Genomic DNA, 27,622 nt, shown 5'->3' with positions numbered 1-27,622 from the left:
GGCATTAAGTCTTCTTTGTATTTCTTGTAGAATTCTGCAGTGAATCCGTCTGGTCCTGGGGTCTCTTTGTAGGTAAGGATTTAATTCTATTTTCAATTTCATTAATAGAAATTGGATTATTCAGCAGTTTTACATCCTCTTGACCCAGCTTTGATAGTTCATATGTTTCTAGGAATCTGTCCATTTCTTCTGTGTTATCAAACCTATGAGAGGTAAAGGTTTTTGAAATAGATGCTAATGAACTTCTGTATTTCCACAGAGTCTGTAGTGACTTCACCTTTTTCATTCCTTATTGCATGAATTTGAGCTTTTTCTTTTCCTTTTTTTAAAGAAGGTTGGCTAGGGGCTTACCAATTTTATTTATTCTTCAAAAAAACCAACTCTTTGATTCATAGATTCTTTGTATTGTTTTCTTAGTCTCTATTGCATTAATTTCTGCTTGGATTTTTATAAATCCCTCCCTTCTTTTGGCTTTGGGCTTGACTTGCTCTTCTTCTTCTAGATGTTTGAGGTGTCGCATCAGGTTGTTTATTTGTATTTGTTCTGTTTTCCTGATGTGGGAACTCAGTGCAGTAAATTTTCCTTTGAGGACTGCTTTCATTGCATCCCACAGACTCTGGTAAGTTGTCTTTGTATTTTCATTTGCTTTTAGGTATTGTTTAATTTCTTCTTTAATTTCCCCTGTGACCCAGTGATTCCTCGAGTGTATTATTCAACTTCCATCTGTTTGTGGGGTTTTTGTAGTTTCTTTTATCATTAATTTCTAGTTTCATGGCACTATGATCTGATAACATGCATGTGATAGTTTCAATTCTTTTGCATTTATTTAAATATGGTCTGTGAGCCAGTGTATGATCTATTTTAGAAAATGTCCCATGTGCTGCTGAGAAGAACGGATATTCTGATGTTGTTGGATGAAACACTCTGTGTGTCTATCAAGTCCATTTGTTCACAGTTGTGATTCAGTTCTGTTATTTCTTTGCTCATTTTCTGTCTGGTTAATCTGTCCCTTGGTGTCAATGGAGTGTTAAGGTCTCCTGTTGTAACTGTGTTATTGCTAATTTGATTTTTCATTTCTATTAATTCTTGCTTTGTATAACTGGGTGCTCTGGAATTTGGTATATATATATTTAAAACAGTTATCTCTTCCTCTTGAAAGTTTTCCCCTGACCAGTATTTAATGACCTTATTTATCTCTTTTGATCATTCTTGGTTTGAAGTTCAAATTGTCTGCAAACAGAATACCTAGCCTTGTTTTTTTTTTCAGTTCTTGTTGCATGAAGGATTGTTTTCCATCCTTTGACTTTCAGTCTGTGAGTTTCCTTTTGGTTTAGATGGGTTTCTTGTAGATAACCTATGGTTGGATGTTGTTTTCTTGATCCATTCTGTCATGCTGTTTCTTTTAATTGGTGCATTGAGACCATTTACATTAATGGTTATAACTGTTATACGTTGGCTTATTGTTGACATGTTATCTTTCTGCTGTTGCTTCTTTATCTTTCTATTCTGTTTATTTGTCTACTTTGCTTAGTCATGTTTTCCTATGTGTATCTAGACAGTCTTTCATTGTCCTTTGCAGGGTTGGCTTGGTGATCATGAAGTTCCTCAGATGTTCTTTGTCATAGAAGTATCTTATTTCTCCATCCATTTTGAAGGACAATTTTGCAGGGTATATCAGTCTGGGTTGAAAATCATTTTCCTTTAGGATATGAAATACTTCACTCCATGCTCTTCTTGACTGCATTGCTTATGTTGAGAAGTCTGCTGTAATTCTGATAGGTTTTCCTTTATAGGTGATCTGTTTTTTCTCTCTAAAAGCTTTTAATATTCTATTCTTGTGTTGGATTTCTGGGATGGTGATTATTATATGTCTAGGTGTAGTTTTATTTTGGTTATGGCTATTTCAAATCCTATATGCTTCACTAATCCTAATGTCAATTTCCATTCTCCTGGTTGGGAAATTTTCACCTATTACTTCTGTAAATCGCCTCTTGATATCATTTGTATTGTCCCCTTCTTTTTCATTTATCCCTACCAACCTTATGTTGTTTTTCTTTGCATCATCTTGCAGCTGTTGAATTGTTATTTCCTGATTCCATGTTATTTTTAAAAGATCTTTCCTTTCCTGTTCATTAGCTGCAATCTTGTCTTTGAGGTCTGAAATTCTATCCTCACTTTTGTTAAGGTGTTTTTTGACAACTTTCAATGGAATTTTTGATTTCCTGTATATCTCTTTGAATCTGCTTCATGTATTCTGTTTGTTTCTTATATTGTTCATCCAGGGATTCTATCTTTTTGTTTTGTTGTTCTAATTTTTTAGCTGTGTCTTCTTTAGATGTATTCAGCATCTCTTTCATTACTTTTATCATTTTTTCTTTTACCTGGGAAATTATTTGTATTTTGAATTCATTTGACATCCTGGAGTTGCTTTTTTATTTCAGTTGCTATTATTTCAGGTGTTTCAGGTATATGGCATATGTTTTCTTCTATGTACATGGCTCCTAGGCTTTCTTGGGATGGGCTGGATATTTGAGATTGCATTTTGGTCTTTCATTTCATTATTTTCCTATGTTTCTATGTTTCAAGTGTTGTTCCAAGGCTTCCCCTGAGTATGTTAGAAATTGTTTCCTATGGCCTGGGCTCTGGGATTGAATGGAGATTGCTGAGCATGGTCCAGTCAGGTCCTCAGGCTCTCCTGTGCCACCTCCAGTATTCCAGGAAGGGGGGGGGGCACCTAATCACTGTGAATGATGGTCTAAACCTCTCCCCGGGCAAGGACCAATGCTCTGAAACTCACTTCATGTGCTCTCAAGTCCCCTGATTGAAGAAGGTCACTGGGCGTAATCTAGTTGGCCACAAAACCTCCCTGGGCTAATCTAGTGTGGCTGGAAGCTGGGTGAGTCCTTGACCACTTGGAGCGATGACCTTAAAGTTTCCAGGGGCTCGGGCTGGTGTGCAGGACTCACTCCAGCTGGTGGCTAAGTTTCCCAGATTGAAAGAAGGTCACTGGGCATGGCCCAGACAGGCCTGAAACATGCGGACCCCATCCTAGTGTCACCTAAGTTATTTGAAAAGAGTATTTTTTATTTCAAAAATGAAATGAATAACTTCACAGATCAAAAACTATACTTTTCAATTATTTTGGTCAACATATTCAGATCAAGAAAAATACATTTTGGAATTGAGAGTATAACTTAGTAGTAGAGGACTTACTTAGCATGTGTGAGGCCTTGAGTTTTGTCTTCAGCATAAATAAATCAATAAATGAATAACACAAAATATTCAGCTACCCCAGGAGATTTATCTATGAAGCCTATTTTAAGGCCATCTACATTTTTCCTGCTATAGTATTAACTTGTTTTTATAGTTTTTTATTTTATATTTTTCCTTTTAAACTTTTCCAACCAAAAATATGTATAGCAATACTGAAAATTTTAGCTTTATAATGTAATATCTTTGTTGCCTTTACATTTGCAGATTATTTTGCTGTCCTTTACATTAGTTTTAATGTATCTGTTGGAGAATTCAGCCCAAAATGTTGAGAGGTTTCTATAGTCTAAATTTTGCTAACTATGTACAATTCAGGTTGGGTAGGTTCCTCTATCCTTGACATTTCCTGAAAATTGACAGTTGAATCCAGAGACTATATAAGATTTAGATTTTTTTATTTGGCATTATTACAGAATTTGGAAAGATTGTAAAAAGCAGCAAATATCTGTCATTATGTATGTATGTATATATATATATATATATATATATATATATATATACATGTGAATTATATGTAATTGTATATTATTTTACAAGTATTATATGATTATATAACAAATATACATTGCTTATTTATTCATCACTTGACAGACATTGAGTAATCCACATTTCAATTCTTGTGACTAATTCTTTGGTAACACTCATGTACATGTTTTTACATAGATATACTGTAATTTCTCTTGAGTATATATCTAGAAGTTAGATTATTGGATTATATGACAGCTGTAAATTTAGTCATTTAGAAATTGCCACTATTTTCCAAAATGTCTCTACTACTTCTTTTCCCCACAGCCTTTCCATTTTTTATCAGTGGTGCACAAGGGTTCCAGTTTCTCCACACCTTTGATAATAAAAGTTGTCATCTGAGATCATTATTCTAGCCATCTTAGTAGATGTAGATGTGGAGTACTATTTCATTGTGGTTTTGATTGATATTTCACTGATGAATAATGATGTTGAGATTCTTTTTATGTATTTATTGGCCATTTGTGTATCTTTCTTAAAGAATTTCCACTTACTTCTTTTATCCATTTTACTTGATCATTTGCATTTTTATTGAATTATAAGCATATTAAAATATATTATGGGTTCACATCTTCTATCACATGAATATTTACAAATAGTTTCTTCATTCCATGGAGAATTTTAATTTTCTGGCAGTGTATTTTGAATCACAAAAGTATTTTATTTTGATTAAGTCTGATTCATTTATTTTGTTGCTGTGGTTATTGTGGCTGTGTAAACTTTTGCTATTTTAGCTAAGAATCTTTTGCCAAGTTTAGTCACGGAATCATATCCCTTTGTTTTTATCTAAGAGTTTTTTAATTTTAACTTTTGCACATAGGTCACTGATCCATTTATAATAACTTTGTATATGATGTGAAGTGAGGATCAAAGTTCACTATTTCATGTATCTATTCAGTCATCACAGCACCATTTTAAGAAAAGATTATTCATCCTCCATTGGATGATCTTATAACTCTCATGTAATAGCTGTTGGACATAAGAATATAGATTTAGTAGTATAATTATCTTAGTTATCTTGTGTATATATATTTATATAAATGTTATACACACACACACACACACACACATTCTCTTTCCTTCCTTCTTTCTCTTTTCCTCCATTTCAGTTGTTCTTTTCTTGTGAATAATTTCTTCCCCTTTCACAATATCTATCATATGCTTTGGATTCTATGTATTCTTTCAGTTTGTTACCCTAGGTAGACAGTAGGATGTTGACACATGGAAGTCATATTTGTTTAACTTATGAGTATGGTCTGAAGTTGCATCCATTTGCCTGTAAAAGTCTTAGGTTCATCCTTCTTTATTGCTGAGTAGCACTCCACCGTATAAAAATACTACATCTTTTTTATCCATTCCTCAGTTGATAAGCATTTGGGTTGTATCCAAGAGTTTGCTATTAGAAATTGTACTGCTAAAAAAATAAAGTGTGCTGCTATAAACATGGGTGAATATATATTGTTGTGGTATGACTTTTTAATTCTTCTGAGAAAATATCCAAAAGATGGATAGCTGGATTGAATGGCATTTCTAATCCTAGTTCTTTGAAGAATCTCCACACTGATTTTCAGTGATTGTACACTCTATACTCCCACCAACTGAAGTGAGGTATTCCTTTTTCCCCACAGCCTTTCCAGCATGTGTTATTGCTTGATTTATTGATGACAGCCATCTTTTGGGGGGATGAGATGGAATCTCAGTGTTTTTTAAAATTTGAATCTCTCAAAGGAAGAGCCATGTTGAACAGTTTTTCATGCATTTATCTGTCATTTGCATTTGTTCATCTGATAAGTGCATATTCATCTTAGATGCCCATTTTTGAATTGGGTCTTTGAATTTGGGAGGCTTGATTTTTTCAATTCTTTATATGTTCTATATAGAAGTCCTTTGACTTGAGGGACAGTTGGGTAGAATTTTTCCCCAATTTGAGTTTTTTTTCACTCTGTTGATGATTTCTTTTGATGTGCAAAATTTTTTAATAAGCTAAAACCATAGTTGTGGATTCCCTGATATAATCCATGTAGTTTGGTTCTTGTTCATGAACTCTCTGCCTACTCTTATGTCTTCAAGATTTCTACCTCCTTTTTATTCCAGGAAATTTAGTGTTTCTATTTCAATATCTAGATCTCTGATCCATTTTGACTTCAGTACATGGTTCAGTACATGGTGATAAACATGGATCTAGTTTTAGTCTTCAACATGTGGAAAATCAGTTTTCTTGCACCATTTATTGAAGAGGCTTTCTTCTAATGAATATATTTGGCCTCCTTTTCAAAGATAAATTGACTGAGTGTGTTTGTAGTTGTGTCTGCATCTTCTAATCTGTTCTACTGATCCTCAGGTCTGTTTGTTTGTTTTTGTCATTGCCATGCTTATTGTACCACAGTAGCTTTATAGTATGATTTCAGGTCAGGGATTGTGCTACCTCTTACCCTACCTTAGTTTCCTAAGATTTCCTTTGCTATGCTGCATACCTTCTGTTTCCAAATGAATTTGAGGAATGTTTTTTCTAGACTTGTGAAGTATTCCAATGGTATTTTGATCATTACTGCATTAAATTTATTTAATAGTTTTGGGAGTATGATCATTTTCAAGTGGTGGTTCTTTCTATCCATGATCTTTTTCTAATATCTGTTTGAGTTCATTTATTCAGAATTCTGTAATTTTCAATCTGTAGATCTTTTACTTCCTTTGTTAGGTTGATTTGTAAGTATTTTATTTTTGTGCTATCGTGAAGGCTGTGGTTTCCCTAGTTTGTCTCAGGTATTTTGTTGTTTGTGTATAGGAAAGCTATAGATTTTTGAGTGTTGACTTTGAGTCTGAATTTGTTATTAAATATAGAGGTTTTTGGTATCTTCCATGTAGAGTATATATTATCTATGAATCATGATAGTTTAACTTCTTCTTTTCCCTATCTTTATTCCTTCTACTTCTCTCTCTTGTCTAATTTCCCTGGCTAATGTTTCCAGAACTATCATGTACCTGATTTTTAAAGTGAAAATTTCCAGTTTGTGTTCATTTAGGATGACAATGGCTGTTGGTTTGTCATAGATAGCTTTAATCATATTGAAGTAAAGACTATTATCTTTCTTTAGGGTTTTATCAGGAATGAGTGATGAGAAAGCTTTTTTTGCATGTATTGAGATAATCTTGTGATTTATGTCTTTGAGTCTGTTCATGTGGTGTATTTCATTGATTGATTTGCATATATTGAACCAACCCTGAATTCCTGGGATGAATCCTACTGGGTCATGATGTATAATCTTCTAGATGATTTGCTGCATTTTGTGTGCTAGTATTTTATGGAGAATTTTTGCATCTATGTTCATTAAGGAAATTAGTTCATAGTTCTCTTTTTTGTTTGGGTCTTTTTCTGGCTTTGGTATCAGGGTAATTGTTGCCTCTAGGAATGAATTAGGGAGAATTTCATGTCTTTCAATTTAATTGAAGAGTTTGAGGAGTATTGGCATCAAACCTTCTCAAATTTTTTGTAGAATTCAGCTGTGAATCCATCAGGAAAAGGGCTTTTCTTGGTTAGTAAGTTTTTAATTACATTTTCAACTTCACTATTTAATATTGGGTTATTTACAATCTTTATATCTCGGTTTAGCTTTAGTAATTCATACATTTCTAGGAAGTTTTCTATTTCTTCTGTTATGGTAGTAAAGATTTTCAAAGTGGCTATTGTTTATCTTTTGAATTTCCACAAGATCCATAGTCATTTCACCATTTTCATTCCTCATTGCATGAATTTGAGTTTTTTCTTTCCTTTTTTTTTTCTGATAAGATTAGCTAGGTTTTTATCAATTGTATTTATTATTTTAAGAACCAACTATTTGTATTCTTTTCTAAGTCTCAATTGTGTTAATTTCTGTTCTGATACTTATAGTTTTCTCCCTTGTGTGGGCCTTTGGTTTGACTTGTACTTCTTTTTCTAGAAGACTGAGGCGCAGAATAAGGTTATTTACTTATACTCATTTTCTTGATTTTATAATTGTCTCAAAATGTATCTCTACTTCTATTATTTGATACTATTATAATTTGCATTATTTTATTAATTTCATTTTTATATTGTGCATTTTGAATGTATAGAAATAAAACTGATTTGTATAATGAACTTGTGTCCTACAATCTTAATGAAATGTTTCTCTAGCTTTAGTAACTTTCTAGTGCACTTCTCTAGAATTTATAAATATGTGACCCATCACCTTTGAATAGAGTTTTGCTTCTTCCTTTTCAATCTGGCTGTCTTTCCTTATTTCTTTCTTTTGTCTATTTTTCATGGACAGTACCTCCAGCAAAAGTTGAATAGAAATGTTGAAAGGATACATTCCTATTTTATTCTTGATATTACAGTGAAATAATTCAATCTATCACATTTTTATCCATATTCATAAAAGATATTGGTATGTAATTTTCTTTTTTCATGGTATCTTCACCAAGTTTTGTATTATGGTAATATTGTACAATAAAAAGTAATGAGAAATCCTTCCTTTTCTGTCTTTTGAAGAAGTGGTGAAACACTGGGGTCATTTCTTCAAATATTTGGAAAAAAACAATTGTGAAGTCATTTGTTGTAGGCTTGTCTTTGTATTTTTTTAATTTAGAAATTAAATTTCCACTTATTACAGGCTCACTTAGATTCCTTATTTCTCCTTGAGTTAATTTTAGTAGTTTGTGTCTTTCTGTAAGCACTCTCACTCTTATTACTACAGAACTAGGCTTTTGGATGGCAGTTGGAGTGATTTCTCACTTTTTTTTTTTTTTTTTTTTTTGAGACAGGGTCTCACTATGCAGTTGAGACTGACCTTAAACTCACTTTGTAGCCCAGGTTGGCCTCAAACTCACGAACTCACTGCAGTTCCTTCTCAGCCTTCTGATGACTGGGATTACAGGTATGTGCCACCACGCCCAACAAGGGAGAGCTGGTGTTCAGATGGCACAGCTCAATCAATATTTCTGGTAATATCTATTTCAATTGGCAGCTGCTGTTGTGTGTGTACTTGAAAAATATTTTGAGTATTGTCCATAATTTACAAACATACCATAGATACACACAGACACCCTGCTCTTTTCCAGTCATGCTTATTTTTCATCTCTTTGCAATATATTAAATATGAAGTAAAAGCTCCTTGAATGTGATAAGTTGCCAAAGAATGTGCTACACTAACTGACAAAGCATGAGTAAATGACCATCAAAATATAATGAATCTGAAAGATCTTGACCACCTGGAAGATATAATATCCCAACTGATATTTTTTTCTCTACATTTTAGTTCTTATTACTAAGTAGTCTTAATAAGGGAAATATAGCTACTCTCTTAGCAGATATGATGCCAGTCTGAGATGTTAGTTAAAGGAGAGATTGACTCTAAAATCTTCCCTTATGTAATGTTTAATGAATGTAATATATATTCCTAACACACAGTCTATTCCTCATCCCCCAACTTTCAATTTTATGGTCCAACTGATGAAAGCCAAATTAAAGGAGACCATCACCACAAATGCAGCTTTAATTCTTTTATTAATTTTAATCATAAGCAACCTTTCCATTGAAGCTATAATGCATTATGAATGTGTTCACAGAGAGGGGATAATAGGGTGCTGATGACATTTCTTGAACCTGTTTTTTTTTTATTATTATTATGGTTTAGGATCAACTTGTTCAAACAGAAAAGCGCAGAGACTGATTAAATATCAGGGTTGGACTATAATGAAAGAAAAGTCCACAGCAAATATGTGGTGATTGTTTTAAATGAAATATGTGGGAGGGTGGATTTCAGCTGATAGCTCGGCAGTTACCAGCTATACTCCTACTCCTGACAGAGGCTGCCATGTGGCTTTGCATTTGGTTTGCAAAATGGAGCTGAATTCAACAAGGCCATGTTGGCTGGCTCATGAGCCAAGCACCACATGCGTCTGTCTTTGGCATCTGACAATATTGTTATTAGTCCCACAAGTTGAGGGATAGAAGTTGCTGATGATAACTTCTGCTTTGGAAAGGTGTATTATTAACTCGTTAAAGTCCTAAAAGTTCTCGGGCTCTTTAAATAGAAGAGGAAGTATAAAATGGGATGAAAAACAATTTTTCTCAAAATTAAGAATTTCCAGGATTTCAGTGTATAGCATTAGTGAAGAGTGGGTTATTTGATCTTTGAAGTTCCACCCCAAGTTCACCGTTACAGTTAAGTTAAAAGTCTTGAAAGTCGTCTCATTTTGGAGTATTTATTTTTCTAATGCCATTTAACATTGCTCTGGATGCAACCATTATGTATCTTTATCTGTTTTTGTGCTTTATACCCAGACTGGTCTGTGTTTATACCGTCTAACAAACGTAAAAGCAATGCCTAACAAATACACCTTTTATGACCAATGCTGCGGGTTTTTCACTTAGACACACTGCTGAATCTTCCCTTTTTACATCTTTCCATTTCTCTAGGCCAGTGGTGGTGAACCTATGGCACACAACCTAAAACCAGCTGTTTGCATTGTTGAAACCTCTAAAAGGTTTTCCATCACTACTAGGCTTTTCCTGTTACATGCTTTCTATGTTTTGGATTTGAGAGAGATTAAATAAAGAACATAAGAAAGTCATTTAAAATATCAAAGGAAACTTGCTTACTAAAAGGTATCTCTAAAAATCCAATAAAAAAGGAAAAGAAAAGAGCTGACTGGGTAAGTAAATTCTCACAAAAATTTGAATACTGTCGACTGAAAACTTGGGGGGATCAGTGAGTGTGTAATAAACTGGAAAGAAGAATAGAAACTAGCCCCACTTTTGCTGTTACCATATTCCTGAATCTGTACTATGTCTTTTACAGGTACGATCCTGTCCAGACATTTGACTTGCCCTTCCTAGCTTCAAATCAGGAGCAAAGGCAGGTTACTAAAGAGGAGGGACTCCCACACCAAGAACCAGGTTTCAAGATCAGCTTCTACTTCTCATGGTGTTGTTTATCAAGTTATTTTGTTATTTTAGCTTCCATATTCCCATGTAGAATATAAAAATAATAATGCTCTTCATCCAAGATCCTTTCAAATTTCAGGGTCTTTCATTCCATAACACTCTGTAACCCCAATAAGGTGTATTTCTTTGTGACTGTTTAGAAACAGTTTTAAAATGTTTTGTAATGAGAGGCTCCCCAGATGACTTAATAAAAGTTACTTGTAGTAGAGATCCTTTTGTTTGTCTGCATGTTATCCTTTCTTTGGGACTATTGTCTCTAACTCCATATGGCCCTAGTTGGATACAAGGACTCATATGCCTCAGCCAAGGCCAATCCTACGGTCACACTTCCCTGGAGCCAGTGACTGGTTTAAGGGGAGCATGGAAACCAGTCATAGTCTTTCCAAATACTTTTATGAATTGAAAGGACTGTCCTTCTTTTGCATGCTATAGCCTTAGTGCTGCTTTGTCTTCCCAGTGTGTGGAAAAAAACAGGAATCGACACTTTAACAAGACAAAATGAGGCAGCTATAGAAAGAGACACAGAAAGGATTTCAGGAGAAGAGACAGAGAAAGATAGAGAGAGACAGACAGACAGACAGACAGACAGACAGACAGAGACAGAGACACAGAGACAGACAGAGACAGACGAGAGCAGCAGGTTGTTAAAACCATAAGCTCAACCAGCTTCACCGTTTGACAAACAAGTTTCATGAATATATAAGTTGTCTTTATCCTGTCTCTTCCCCACTTCTTCTTTTTGGCAAAGTTGTATATTTAAATTGGTTTTAATTGGTTTTCTCACTTTCTTTTGGAACCATTCTTTAGGGCCCTAGCAATAGACCCATTCTGCAGACAATGACAACATTAAAAATGTTATCCATGCAATGTGCTTCGGTGGGGGTGAAGCACAGACCCCATCCCAGTTCAACCTTCTGCTTTCGAATGGAATAGTAACAAAAGCCTGCATGTATGTAGTTCCTTCTAAGTTATGAAGCAATTTTTCATAAAATCTTATTCAGTTCTTATTAGAACACTGAATATTTGCATTTCCATTTGTCAGATAAAGAGCTGGAAACTCATAAGCAGATATTTTTCCTCAGTCCTGTTATGAGGAAGCAGTAACATCCCAAGCACAAGATGCTTTCCTCCAGTCTTGCATTTTAGAGATGAGTAAGACGTAGGGACAGGAGATCATCTTCCTAGACTCTTCACTTTTCAGATTAGCAGGAGTTAAATTCAAGGCCGTAATGAAAATTTAAAATAATTTATTATGTTATCCCAGCCAACTTCCTATTTCTAATTGATTTTTCTTTTGTTGCTTCTCCAGTTTGTGAACACTGCTCAAACCAAATGTTTAAAAAACTTTCTCCTTGAAGATTTAATGACTCCAAATCTGTATTTGATTACTTGATTCCACTGGGGCTTGGACTTGAGCAATGGCCAAGCTAGAAGAGCAAGAAGAAATCGTGCCGGTCATGCATTATGTATTGCTGCTACTGGATTTGGGCCGAGACGAGCCTATGACGTCTTCACCGGGCATGGCATTTGCTTTGGGCTGTTTGCTTTGTTTGAACATACTGTCTTTCGAGTGTGAGGGGTTTAACTAGTGAGTCAACCACATGCAACTCCCCACACTATAAATTCCAGGAAAAGTCAAGGAGATTTAGTTTCTGGATTTGATCTTTAAATGGCCGATAGATTTCATCATTCTGTAAAGGCAGTTAAAATCCCCCCTCTTTCCCATTTTGTTCCACATAACTCTTCGGCAGAGCACTGGGAGAACCAATGGCATGATGGTAATAAATGTTTAAGGAACTCATTTACAGAAAACGTATTTAAACTAGCTGGAGTAAAATTGGGCATGTCTGCATTTCAAAAGAATTAATTGTGTGATCATAGATTGCTCATTTCAATTCTCCATTCTCAAGAAATGGATGAAACATCAGTATCTGAGTCTCTTCTGAAATTCAGTAAAATTGTAACAACTGAAACTTTTTGTTCTATTTCTAAGGTAATTTTTGCGGTCGACAATGAGGTTTTGATCTTTTGTTCTTATGCTACTTACTGATTTTTAATTTGGTTTTCTAAACAGAGTCTAGACATAGATATTTTCAGATTAGGTGAAAACATAAGTTTGAGAATGATATACATATTCAAATTCTTGTTTAAACTGATTCTTTGTAAGCAGATCATTCAAGTTATATGATATATATGTACATATGTCTGAATTTTAACTTTCCAGAGAAATCAAGAACTCTTTCTGAGTCAGATTTGGAGAAATCATGTTGGAGTCAGGGCATGATTCTCTTTGAGAACACTGATTCTACAGCATCAATGAAATACTGGTGGAGTTACACTTAGAATAACCCCAGGTTTCTACTAAAATCTCTCACCTCACATTTTCTGGAAACAGTAGATATAACTATCAGTGCAAAACAAATTATTGTGGAAATCAGAAACTATCTTTTCTTTATATATACCTCTCCTATACTATGGCATCTTACAATGTAATATCACTATATAGAGAAAAACTGATTTTAATAAAAAGATAATCTATAAAATTTGAGAAGTAGAAATAAACTTTAATTTTTTGAATTCTAGCCATATCTCACTGGTATCAAAGCAAAAACACGTAAGGACCCTCTTGAGTATTAAATATTTCAAGATTCAGTATTCTTCATAATCTGACCATGCAAGCCATGTTTTGTCTAAATTCCAGTAATTTCCATTTAAATATTGCTACATCACTTATTTAACACTATAATGTGATTTCCCACTGATACAGCTTTTGTTTATCTCCTGATTATAAAGAAATTGCCATGTATTAAAGTGTTAGCCAAATCAGTTCCCTCATAATGCCATACCACATGCTTCTATCTAGAATTCATTCTTCCTTCCTTTCCTTTATAACAGTTCATTGTTACCACTCTTGTGGCATTTAGTAAGTGGTTTGTAAAATGGCTAATGTCGGTGAGGCTGAAAAATAGAATTATATCTACTTGAAAGAATACCAGTATGTCAAAAATCAGAATTTATAAAATAGATTCCCAGGAAATGATTATTTTCATAACAAGAAAATTCTTAAGTTGACAAAATAATTTTCTGTGAAATTAACTGAAATTATAAAAAATTCTAATGTACTGAATATTGTCTAATTTACCAAGATTAGATAACTCCATTTTGCAAGAGCATATACCTATTATATAAACTGAGGTTGTAAATAGTGAAATTCATTTTAGTTCATGACAGTTTCAGACTTGGAACCCAAGTGATGATATAATCATTGGATCATTCATTTTAAATATTTATGAGTATGGTAAATTGTCAAACTAATGAGTTCTGATTTCCTACCTGAGAAGAGAATCTTGGGTTCCCCCACCCAGTTCTTCTAGATACTTTGAGCACAGATCACATTAAACTTTAGTCACCTCTAAAATTATCAGGAGTCTCACTTAGAGAATATTAACAAGAACTTTGCTGGGAAAAGGGAAATATTTTAGTTATTTTGAAGAGGAGAGAGGATACAAGACAGACCTTCACATGCTTCAGGTAAATCATGCAGAATTTAGATACTAAATTTATCTTTTATTCTTCCATTCTTACTCTTTTTCCTTTCCTTTCTGAACCTCAGAAAACTAAATTTTAGTCTCTCGTCCTCTGATTTATAAGTAGATGTAAATATGCGCCTGTGGGTGAAAGACTGGAAGGCGAGTAGAAGACCAAATCCAGGGGGTAATGTTTCCCGTCTCTCTACTTTGTACAGTGTCTCTGGTCATGGCTGTCTCTGCCTTCTCCATACACACTGGAAAGTAATTCTTCTACGATCTTAGGTTCTGCCAGCCATGCACACCCCAGCTCCAGGTTTGTTCAATGACTCTCAATTCCTCAGTCTCGTATCATCATCTGTAGGAGTTGAGCCTCTTTTTTCAGGGGGGACAGTGATTTCCTGCACGAAATTGTCTTTCTGCTGTCTCAATTCTTTCATCACCTCTATAACCAATTTCCTGCATTAAATCTCATGTTTGAAGTTTATGTTCATTACTTCTTCTGTGATTAAACTCTAAGGCTTTCAGTTCTGAAACTCATCTCTTCACAGAGAACAGTAAAAGAAAAAGATAAAGTCTTTGCTCCTCTAGATGCATTTATGTGCCTGGTACAATTCTCCTTTATTCCAAATTCTTTGGGCCAAAAGTGTTTCATGTTTGAGTCTGAGGGATTTTGAAATACTCAAATATGTATGATGAGCTATCTTGGGGATGGGATCCAGCTCTACACAGAAAATTCATTTATATTTCATCTACATTTTATACACATAGCCTGGAGGTAATTTTATGCAATGCTTTCAGTGCACCTGTGTTTCAACTGTGATCTGTCACACAAGGTCAGGTGTGGGATTTCCTACTTGTGGCAGTGTGTTTTTACTCAAAAATTTGGGGTTTTGTAACTCTTTCGTATTTCAAGACTAAGAATGCTCAGTCAAAGAACATGCACAACAATTTGCATTATGTCCATTTTCCTTATGGTAAAACTATAAATCGAGAGTTCAAATAATATAAAAATTAAGTAGGGTGACAGAGTTCACATCTAGTTCTTTTTTAAGCTGTTATGCAGATGGACATAAGATTGTTCTTTTGGTGTAAGAAACCCAAAGTACAATCATAACTACTTCCAAGTGGGGTTGTTCGTAACTCTGAATTGGAAGATGTTTCACAATCTTCCCTTCTTTCCTCCAGAATTAACTCATGGCTATCGATGCACCATTAGTAACAGAATATTTTGTTATGAAAAATTGTTGAAGAAAACTCAGATTCAATTTGAAAACCCTCTGCAATTTCAACGTTAATGTGAAATAGGGCGGGTTCGTGCAGTGTTATCATTAGTAACCTTAAGCCTTAACTTCGAGGGAGTCTAAAAAATATTATCCCAAATTATGGCATCTTGGAAACTAAAAAAACAGAGGAACAGAAAGATCCCTGTTCTCTTGCCCTCTTTCCTTCCCTTAAGTAGACCATCTAATCTAGGAAGGTAACTCCCTGACCTTCTCTCCCTCTTCCTCTCAAAGCCTTCGTGTCACAGGTAAACTGCCCTAAACCCAGAGGCAGAGAATGGAACATGGGAATGTCAAGAAGTGCAAGAATAAACAGGTTTTGTTAAATTCTCCTGGCAAATTACCATCAGCTCATCCCCTTCTGACCTTCAGCCACACCTCTTCCTGCCTCTTCCTGAAAAGGCACAAATTTCCCCTTTCCTTTGTGTCTTTATTTCTGAAAACTCCTGTATAGCACAAAACATTAAATAAATGTGTACACTCTCCTCTTGTCAATCTAGGTTTGGTTATGGAGACTTCAACCATGAACCTTTTCTTGGATGAAGAAAAGATATTGCTTCTTCTTCTCTTCATATTTGATTTTTCTGCTTTGGAGATGCAGATACATTGGGGAGAATTAAAATCAAAACAGCAGCACCTGAGTTTTGACTCAGACTATCTTTCCAGTATTATGCATGGGTTCTGCTATTTGCCTTAAGTATTGACATTTCACATATTCATTTATTCTATGAATGTTTTCTGAAGACATTTCTATGTGAGTTTTTTAGTTAGATATTACCAAGATTCATTTGACCAAAATGAACAGAACAATGTCCTAAAAATATATAGATACATAAGACCTTTCTTTCTTCTTGGAAACCAAGATCTATCCATACATTCAGCACCTGATTTTGCCTCTTTGGCATAGGTTTGGAGCCATTTATTGAGATTAGAAGGCACTCTTTTATGTGCCAGTTACCTCCTCTTTTATTCATTGTTTCCTTATTAGTAGCCCTATCTTATCATCTACGGGTCTATTGGGTCTGAAACTCTCTTTACTAGAATACCATTTGTGCTATCCTTCTCCATGTTCTTTAGATCTGACTCCTCTCTTGCAGTACACATATGCACATTCACACCCACTCCCTGTAAGTACAATTATTTCTGTCCAAGTCAGAAGTTGAGTAATTATAGCCATGAAGCCCACAGATAGGAACAAAGGATAAGAAAGAGAAAAAATTAAAATAAAATTAAAATAAATGACCTTATTCTTTTAAGAATAAGGAAAAAGTGTGTGGCTGTGATTATGTGGAAAACCCAAGGCAGTCTAAAGAAGACTGCATGTAAGAATGCATGAGCTACCTGAATTGATTAAGAATTTTTCCCTGTGGCCCTGGACAATGGGTTATGAGTGAGAGCTCAATACAATGAAATCTTTACAGGAATGTAACTTTGAGAAAACAGAATTGCAGCCCTGTGAGTTCAGTGACTTTCTGTGCTGTAGATGTGTGAAGGATATCACTGATTGATGTCCATTTGGTGATATTGTTAATTGAAGAGATTTAAGTACTCACTGAGTCATTGGACCCTCAAAACATAAGGTCTCTCCTATTTAGACTCTAATCGAAGACTTGTTATGTGTGTATGTTAGATAAGAGCTTATTTTCCTCATCGATTCTTTATCTTCCAAGCATGTGCTGTGTAATTCTAGACTGTAGTTTTATTCTGAAAAACTGCATTCTGATGATCTTTAGTATCCATCTGGAGCCAAGTATGTCAGAAGAAAAAGAAAAAAAGAATGACAAAAGAGATAAGAAATTTCTAGTAAGCTCAACTTCCTTCTTCACAGTCTCATAAGGGATTCTGAAGGTCAAATCCCCACATCTCTTGGCAAGTAAGTTGGTGCCAATAGCCCGTGTGGAAATCTTTCGTGACAAAAACAAAAAGACTTGGTGCTTAAAGAAAATAATCAGCTTTGCCTAAATTACTGCTAGGGAAGCTGCATCCCCTAGGGCTGGTGGATAATATGGTTACCTGTTGGAATGGAAACAGCTCACTTGTGTGTCACATAGCTGGAAGGTTTGCAGGCCTAAGCATCTAAACTCTTACCTTACATGTGTCTGCAGTGCTTGGGCCACTGCCACCCTCTCCCCTGCCCCCAGCTTCCATTTTCTTACTCTGATTTTCACTTGGTATTTATCAGAGACAACAGGAAATGTTTCCTGTCCTTACCTCTTTGTGCAGGCTTTTTGGCATTGTCTTTCTTTTGCTACTACCAACAGGCTAAATCATAAGACCGTGTACAGATTCTGCTTTATATATAACTCTACTGCATGTATACTGTATTCTGGGACCTAGGAAATCTCTCAGTTAGTTAGGTTTTTGTTTTGGCTTTTCTCCCCTGTGCTTAGAATATTCTCCACTCAATAATCTTCATATGCCTAATATGTGCCTATTCTTTAAGACTCAGCTCATCTACCACCTGGAGACCTCTGTGTATGAAATTATTATAGGCCATGCATATGACAGCAACACCAGCATCAGTGAGAAGATGTGTCCTGCAGAGCAAAGTTGATGTTAAGATGTCATTTCAGAACAGGACCAACTGATAGAAGATGGCAAAATTCAAAGGGGCACTGGTTGCTTTATAATCATAAAGAGCAAGATAAGTAGAAACATTTGTAAGAAATGAGAAACTTACAATCTAGAACATAAATGCAACATCCCTAGGGGCAAGATAAATAGCCAACAAGAATATATATATATATATATATATATATATATATATATATTCATTTATAAAGTAGAGTGATGTGTATCAGCAAGACTCTGAGGAAAACTATCACAATAAAATTTTAGTCCCTTGCCTAGTTTCTAGATATGAGAGTTTTCAGGCTAGAGACCCACTAACTAGAGGATAAACAGAGCTCCTAAAAAGCTGTAAACTCATGAGAAGAGTATACTGCAATCATTCCTGTGTCCCTCATTTGGTACCACCAGAATAACAACAGATCTATGGCCATTGACTTAGGGGAATATACACTGTAAATTACTAAAATATTTTAAGGATCTGTAAACATACATTGCAAAATCATATTGATCCCTCGGGCCTTCAAATATTATTGTATCCCTTCTCTTTAAGCTAGAGCCATGAGGGCTAGATAATAAGGGTAGCCCTAGTTTAGGCATGAATTAAAGAGAATCACAAACCTACTATTTGTTATCCCTCCCCTTTTTTCTTTGAATATACATAGGGTTAAATATACAAGGTGTGTATCAAAGCCCTCTTATTGGCTTTTTTGCTATAAGTCTGAAATCTACAGTCCTTGGGAAAACCAGTGGAAGCCTCTGAAATCGTTTTCACCCTAAACCAAGAAGGGAAATTAAAAGTCACTAAAACTGGGTGTGGTACTGCATGCCTATAATCTTAGCATTCTGGGAAGCTAAAACAGGAAGATCACAAGTTTGATCCCAGCCTGGGCAACATAGCAATTTAACTAGACCCTGATTCAAAACAAAAAATAAAGATAGGGCTGGAAATGTAGTAACACAAACCTAGAAAGGTTACTACAGAGATGACTGTCAGCAAGTCTTGTCTGTGATTTATACTCTCGCTGTGCAGACCATTTGAGGTCTCGGAGCCTGCAGTACTTGAGGAATGAAGGGTGGAAAAGGTACCGTGTGGCATTTGTGGCAACCTACAGGAATGGATAAGTAGAGGGAAGACTCTCAAACTACCCACATGTACCCACTGAAGCACATTTACCACAGAAAGGACACTAAACTGTTTCCAGAATGACTCAGGCAGAAGTCAAGCCAGCATCTATTACCAACCCTACCAACAGCAATGTCACAGGTATGTAGAAGGAATGGCCATGGTAGGTAAAGGGCAGGTATAGTGAAGAATGTAGGTTTCCAATTATCAAGGCAGGATTATGAAATGATACTTCCAGCAATTGCTCAAGTTAACAGCAATAGAAATTTTCTAAAACCTTTGCATAGCGTCCTCTCTTAAGGGGTAACCAGCCACTTGGTAGCAAATTGACCATCCTTTTCCCTGTCCCCAGAGAAGTGATTAATGTAATTTATCTAGACTAGAATCAATACCTATTCTTGATATGAATTTTCACATCCTATTTGCAGGGTTCCAAGCAGCACTACAAGCAGAGGACTTCTAAAATCATGGAATCCCAAAAATCACCACACTGAACCCAGATAAGACAAAGCAGGTGTGGCTTCAGGCACCCAAGCAAGAGTCGCATTGCCACTGCCTCTTACCACAACAGGCAGCAGCTGCCATCAGTTAGAATAAGAAAAATATCTTCCCTTCACATCTATCTCTAACGCTGTGCAGAAAGCTCACATCTGAAGCCATACTCCTGCTGTTCAATTTTAGTAAATACTGTTCTATCATGAGGTTTTAGTTAGTATAAAGGAAAGTGATTTGGCATTGAAATTATATACTTGAAGCTACAATGAACATCGTGTAGAATCTTTCTCCTTCAAGCCATAGTCTTCTTGGATTGTCTCTGCACTAATCATCATCTCTGAAAAATTTACAAGAGAACTGCCTGCATACTTTTCACAAAGGTTATTCTTATCTACTCTCTGCTTTTAATAACAGTATATTTCTGCATAATTACTTGGATAAGCTACTAGTGGTTGCATCTTTAAATATACTCTGGCTGATAGACCATGTTCAACCCATTCCCTGTTTTGTAAATAAAGTTTTATTGGAACACAGAGTTATTGATTTCCTTATTGTCTATGGCTACTTTCATGTTGGAGTAGTAGAGCTGAGTAGTATGCCAGAGAATGTATAGCCCTGGAAAACCTAAAAATATTTATTATCTGGCTATTTGAAGAAAAAATTGTCAAGCTTTGCTGTGAGCCAACAACTGAAGAGAACTTCTTTTGGATTTGGTGATTTTCAGCAACAATTCTAGGGATGGGCTTCTGTTTTAGATAGGATATAGAAACTACTTTACTCAGCCTCTCCATCCTTTTGTCAAACTGTTATGTCCCTTTTCTAAAAATAGAAATATTATTTAGAGATAATATGATCTGGAAATGTAGTTTTTTCTGTAGATTTAATTTTTGTCTTATTTATTTTTTATTGGTACATGATTGCAGCGTATAATGTTTACACAAACTCATGACACAATATAATTCCTTCTATCATTATTTTCCCTCTTGATCCCCTCCCATTTGTGAGCTATCTCCCTGTTTCCTGTTATCTACATTTTATTTTGCTCTTCATTTATAATTTGAGTTTCTCATTTAAGATAAACGTTTTATATTTCAAGCCTCTAAAGTACAACATGCAAAGATGGGTGACAAATATTAGAAGGCTGGAGGTGTTATAATAAAGGGGCTTCATATTTAGAGCAGTAGTTTTCTTGAGGTGTCCAAAGTCTCTGGTCTTCAACTCATGACGTTCTTTCCATCTTCTCATTACTCCTGCAGTAGTGTCTGTCCTCTAAAATCAGAGGCACCCACGCCTCTCTTTGGAGTGTTTGCAAGGATTCATTGGCTAATTTTGTCATTGTGCTCTGAAGATTGAAGCTCATTATGTCCTTGTTAAGCGTTATTGATTAAACAGGCCTTATGCTCTCTCTTCACAGTCTTTCCACTAATTACACGCATGTTTCATTTTTCTAAGTGAACATCAATGTCACAGAGTTTTCCCATGGAAAAGCTGAGAGCCCAGCACTATCTCTCCTAGAACAAATAGATTTTTCATTGAAATCAACATATCTTTCTGAATCGAATAGGTTTTCATGGGACCAATAAATTTCTTCAAAAACAATGCATTTTTATTACAACATATTTTTGTTCAAACCAATACTTTTTGACAACCAGATATTAATGACCTGGCCAGAACTATAAATTTACCCCAAACTACGTGTTTCTCAGCAGAAAATAATTTTTCTTATACAAACACATTTTTATTTGAATCAATCCTTTTCTGAAATCAGATATATTTCTGCAAGGGACACTGGGAACCTCTTTACTAAGAAATGTCATTTTGTTTAAAGGAACATGGCCTGGGTTTTGAACTTTCCTACGGTCTTATCTTAAATATCTTATTCAAAAGTGTGATATAAACTATGAGGAAGCTACTGCTTTATTTAGCCAAGCAGAAATGCACAGATATCAGTAGACAGCCCTTATTGAGCCTCAAATAAACACATCTCAACTTCTATCTAGTGTCAGGGCAGACACCAGCCAGGTGTACTTTGTTTTTCTGAGTGTAGAAGAGACAAAGATCACACTGCCTTGAAGTTGCTGTGCAAGCACACTAATAGGAGCACATTGGCCACAGTACAAAGTTCTTCTCACCAATGCCTGTAATGCTTTTTCTTAGCAGTTACTCGCTAAGTTTATAGTTTCTCTGTATTTAACTGAATTGTAGGAGAAAGGTAGTTTAAGGAAGAATACTATTACTGCCAATATTTCTTCCTCGTCAGCCTTGCCTGGAAGCAGGTCCTCCAAACACATTCAGATTCTAATCCTTCTTATGTGGAGGTCAGGTGTAAGAAATATAAAAGTTAATTCCAAGGCTATAAGAAATTTTTGATTGCAGAAAGGTAAATAGTTTGAAGAATTCCTTTAAAGGTTCACTAATTATATATAATTATAAGTAATATATTTCCAGTGTTTTTAATTATTATTTTATGCCTTTCCTTTGCATTTGTATGCCCAGTTGACTATCTTAATCCCTCAACAAAGATTCATCAATTCTTGGCCATCTAGAGACTGCCATCTTTATCTCAACTACAGTGAATTTATGGTACCTGTGATTTTTGCTACCAGTAAGAGCACTTTCATTTTTCTGTTCCTCACTCATTTTCATGAAATAATAAAAGGAAAGCACAAAGGGAATGTTCAAATAATTACACTATGCATTTCCAGACAAAGGTAGCTATACAGCTAACACTGAACTCTCAGCTGGCAGATTGTATAGTCATTCAAACTAGTCAAAAAAGAGTTCAGTTTAAATGTATATGAGACAATTTAGGATTAACAATGTGTGAGATAAGAATAATTGTATTATAAAAATGTAAAGACTTCACTGAATAGAAAGAATAGCATTGAAAACCAAACACATAGGCTCTTATTAATAAGAATAATCACAATTGTTAAGCATTTACTTTGAGCAAATCACTATGATCTAAGCACTTCACATAGGTGTTTTTATTTCTATTTTATGAGAAATCTAAGAGATAGATATTCTTATACCTGTAGTTATCTACAGAAACAAAACCCATAAATATCCAAAGAACCTATTTGCCCAAGCTCATGGGGCGAACATGCTCCTTGGTTTTATTTTTTGCATAGTTATTTACAGCTGCCCCACCTACCTCCTTGGTCTGTAAAGAGACTTAGAGATTGGCATGGCTGGAACATTCTGAAGAGATGTGTTAGAAACACATAAAGTAATGCAACTTCCTTTCTCAAACATGGGTGAATTTTTTTTTCACATTTTAAATTGCTTTCTCTGTGAAAATGTTCACGTGGAACTGAATGTGTCTTATTGGCCATAGAGAAACATGTGCATTAGTAAAGGAGTTTAATTCAGACATAGAAGTTGGAGCCTAGACTACATGATATAGATGGTTATGAAGTAAATAAATGAGCAATTGTAGTGACCATATCATATATTTACAGGATGCTCTTATTTTAAGTGAAAAAAAATTTTTTGATGATTTTTTATAGTACTTGATATTGAACCCAAGGCCTGCACAGTGAGCTACATATTCAAGCACCACTCTTTACACACACAAATCCTTTTTCAATTTCTTATTTTGAAACAGAATCTTGCTAAGTTACTGAATTGCTAACATCCCCAGTGCCATTTCACCATACAGACGTCAAGTAAAAAAATAGCAGAATAGAATATCTAGGTTAAAATACAAACACATACAACATTCATTGCATAAAGCGTTTTAAAATTTTTCATCTTGGTTTTTCCTGTAACCCATCAGGAGCGCTGGTCATCTGCTCTATTTTACAGGTCCACATCAAGATTAACAAGAAGATTTCACATTTCCAAGACTAGTGCTTTTCACAGGCACCTTTCCTGTAGAGGTAAAACCTGATATGAGAATACCAAACCCTGCAAGTTTCCTCACAGAGGTCCATGTCAAGGCAAGATGAGGAGACAAAGTCCCAGAATATGACCTTGGCCCTGGGGTGTCTCCAGAAGTTCCAGGACTTTGAGGCTGAGCACGATTTTCTAGGTGTTCCTGTGTTCACCATCAGATCCTGCCTTTGGGCACAGCTCAGGGGTAGGTTGAGCATAGGAAGAAATGTTACAGTACGTGAGGCTAAGGAGGAACTATCAGGCCAATTTCAAGTACATAATCACTTGTTCCTTATGAAAATAGCCCTCACTTTTAAATTAAATTGAATTGGAGGAATACCAATATGTGTATGTGTAGCACCTGTGATACACTGAGGTTATAACATGCTCAGGGTAAACTAGCATAAGACTCAATTCTCTGGACCTCAGTTTTCTTATCTATAAAATGAATGGAAATAAGTTGATCCATTTTCAGAGGTGCTGTGTGTTTTACCCTGTGACATGATCATCACTTCCTGATATTAAGCTAAATTTGGTGGTCCCAAGGTTGTTATGTCAGCAGCACAGATGTTTGTCTATGGTTCAAAGAGAAGCAGAGAGAAGCTAATACTGGCTAAGATTAGACACTGGGTCTCCATAAGCCAAGTCCTAAGTGTTTTTTACCACAACCCAACAGTTCCCACTCGTAATGCCTCATACGGATCATCCTTGTTGAGACCTGGACAGTTCAACCACTTATCCAGTACTAGTTTAGGACAGGCACACACTGTGGGACCCTCAGCTAGGCTATCATGTGCTTCTGGCCCAGAAAACTCAACCCCAAGAGAAGCCACATATTTTAGATTTTCTTTTGCTGCTGGGCTTCCACCTCCCATCTGAGGCTGGTCCCACAGAGATGATATTCATGATCTCTCATAGACAGCTGGCTCAGGTCTTCCTATCATTCATTTTCCTTGTCACAGATCTCGTGGTAGTATGTGCCACATGTTTTCTAGGTTTGATAAGCAGTCAGTTTGGAAAAATTTTCCCGAAAAGCACTTCATTTTGTCCCAGCGGGGAAAAGGATGTTGAGCTTCATACAGGGCACAAGCTGGCAGCCCAACTTCCCTTGTGCTCTGTTAAGAAAAACCAAGACTGGAGGCTGAATGGAGTAAAAATCAAAACTTATTAGATGAGTTTGCAGAGAGCAAAGAAGTTTAGAAAACAATGACAGAAAAAAAAAGAAAAACATACGGTATTTCAAAGGATAGCAAAGAAACAGGCAGGAGTTTAGAGAGGAGGGAGTCTCCAATTTACAATTGAAATGCAGCCAATGCAGATGGAAATTCAAGTTTAAAGAAAAAGTACTGAGCCCTTCTGGATTTTTCTGTGCATTTCTTTTATTCACCTGACTGTCACAGTCGGGGACTTCTACAATGTATGTGGGTAGCACAACAACTTTTCCTACTTTTTAGACAGAGAATAACTGCATAGATAAGATGATAGAGAGAGGTCTTCATATCAGCATCAAACGTAAGACATGCAGTCACTGTGATATGTTCAGACTGGATCATTATTCATGCATTAATTCATTCCTTTAAATAATAAATTTGAGCACTTATTATATTCAAGGAACTTTATAGGAACTGTGTTTTATCCTTGTACTGACAGCTTATAAGCTATTTGGGAAAATGAGACATCAAATTGCAGCATAAATTTAGAGGAATTTCACAGAGGGATTTAACCTTAAGTACAAAATGAGTGGTATAAACAATAATTGCTGTGAGTTCATGAGAAGATTATACTTTGGATTGATTAGGGAAGGCTATGTTGGAGAGGTGAGCTAGCTTTAATGAATGGGTAGGCATTTTAAAAAAGAGCGGAGACAATCTGAGACATGGGAAACATGTCAAAAGTGCAGAGGAAGACTGAGCATGCCTTAAATGAGTAATGAGCAAGCCAGTTTAACGGAAGGTGGCTGCTTTCAGCGCGAGCTAGTTGAAAGAGGCCTTGGAAAGGTAGATTGTGGTTAGATTAGGGAAAATGTGGACATCATGCTAAGGAAGAAATTCTGCTCATGGAAACAACCACGTAGGAAGAGGATTTTAAAATGAACACATGCTGAGAATGAATAATGCTGAGGTGGGGCAGATGATAGACCTTAGGGGTAGACACTCATTAGCAGGCTTTTGTGATGATCCAGACAGAAGGATTAGCATGGTAGAATTGGGAAAATAGAAAATAATTGCTCACTAGTGCATTATAGAGGGGGAAATAGACAGTTTTGGTGACCTGCATATGGAGCAAGAAGGGAATAAAAGATACTTCTAAGGTTTTGAATATGTGAGTTTAGTCACTCACAGAAGATTTTGAAGACTGAAAATATAAAAGGATCTGTTGCTGTGTAAGAGAAGGAAGGCATGATTAGAGAAGACCATTGCACTGAATTCTAAACAGATTCATTGTGATATTATCTCCAGTCTGCTTAACCTCATGTCAAAGACCTGCAGTGTTTGATTCTTCTACTTTCATTTCTCCTTCCCCCTCCTAGCAGGGCTTTTCAATAGCGGCAGGGAATTTGGAAAATTCTTAAGCCTAGGTTATATTCCAGGCGACTAAATTAAAATCTAAGGAAGTGGGATCCAAACATTTGTAGTTTTTTAAAGTGCTTTAGGGTACGACCATTGTGTCACTAACTCAGCTACTGCCTTTGCTGAGACAAAATACCTGACACGCTCAAGTTAAAGGAGGAGAGGTTCATTTTTCCTCTTAGTTTTCAGAGTTTTTGGTCCACAGCTGGATGGTCCCAAGCCAGTGCAGCACGACAGAGGGACATCACAGAGGATATAGCACACAGGGAAGAGGCAGCAGGCAGTGAGAACTTTTTTTTTTCTCTGGTATCGGAAATTAAACTCACAGACTCCTGCTTGCCAGGAAGGCGCTGTGCCACTGAGCTATATCCCCGGCTAGCTTGCCTTCTTTTTGCCCCTTTATATTCCATCAAGGAATCATACACGTGTAACCATGCCCTTGTAATTCCTGTAGCACACCCTAATCCTGCGTTACACACTCATAATCCAGCCAGCTCACAGAAGTACATCTCATAAAATGTATTACGAGTAAATAAGTTTTGGGGGGACATCTAGATGCAAGCTATAAAATAGATAAGGTGAAGAGCACTGTCTTATAAAAATTGGTAGCATGTTATTTTCCATATTTCTTCCCCAGAGAAAAAGAAACTATTTTTAAACAAAAAACTTGTCCATAGAATGATTGAAGTTGCAATTTTATTTATTTATTTATGCAAAAAATGTTTACTGGAGATTTGCCATGTGTCAGGATTAATAGCAGTATTCACGGTACAATGGTGAACAAGTCCAAAGATAAAAATAAAAACGTCCTTCTTTTTTAAAGTTTACATAACAATTATTAGAGATAAATAATTAATAATATATATATAAGTATTAGAAAATTGTGTCATTGAGAAAAATAATTCTGGAAAAAGAGATGGCAAGTAATTCAGACAGGTTGGACTCTAAATGGTAGGCATTTATAATGGTGGTGATAGTTGACAGGCATGGACTTAATGCAAGCCATTAACCTAGAATAGCATCCTCAAGAGGAAGAATGTGTGCTGGAGCTGTGAGATAAAGTGCACACCTGGGTTGCTCTAGAAACTCAGTCAGAGTGAGGGAAGAAATAGGGGAATAGATGAAGTTAAAAGAGGGAAAAAGAGGCATGGGAGGTCGTAAGGTAAGGTATATTAAAGACCTGGGCTTTCTTCCTTGTTATGGTTTAGACCTGAATGTCCCTCAAAGCCTCAAGAGATCAGAAGCTGAGATTTTAGAGGGTGATTGGATCATGGGGGCACTACATTCATCGGTGTATTAATCCACAGAAGAATTCATAACTGAATGGGCTGTTGGAAGGTTTAAGTAGACAGTGGAGAAGAACCTGGAGAAATGACCTGGGAGGGTGAATCTTCCTCCGCAGGGCCTGTCTTCTC

At 35.8% G+C, this 27,622-nt stretch overlaps 1 long non-coding RNA gene across 2 annotated transcripts in view; it reads left to right on the top strand.

Moving 5' to 3' along the window:
* LOC106027434 (uncharacterized) overlaps positions 1-18,286 on the top strand; it is a 133,773-nt gene extending 115,487 nt beyond the window's left edge. For both annotated transcript variants that reach the window (XR_001201024.2, XR_010048835.1), the window contains 4 exons: positions 8,578-8,690; positions 10,235-10,470; positions 10,617-10,714; positions 12,072-18,286. This is a non-coding gene — a long non-coding RNA (uncharacterized LOC106027434). The remainder of the gene's footprint in view (positions 1-8,577; positions 8,691-10,234; positions 10,471-10,616; positions 10,715-12,071) is intronic.
* The last annotated feature ends 9,336 nt before the right edge of the window (positions 18,287-27,622 follow it).

Source organism: Cavia porcellus, unplaced genomic scaffold, assembly GCF_034190915.1.
Source record: "Cavia porcellus strain 051 isolate PalLab524CR breed Dunkin Hartley unplaced genomic scaffold, mCavPor4.1 scaffold_7, whole genome shotgun sequence".
NCBI lineage: Eukaryota > Metazoa > Chordata > Mammalia > Rodentia > Caviidae > Cavia > Cavia porcellus.
The sequence above is the reverse complement of the archived record's forward strand: the minus strand, read 5'-3'. Positions and strand labels throughout refer to the sequence as shown.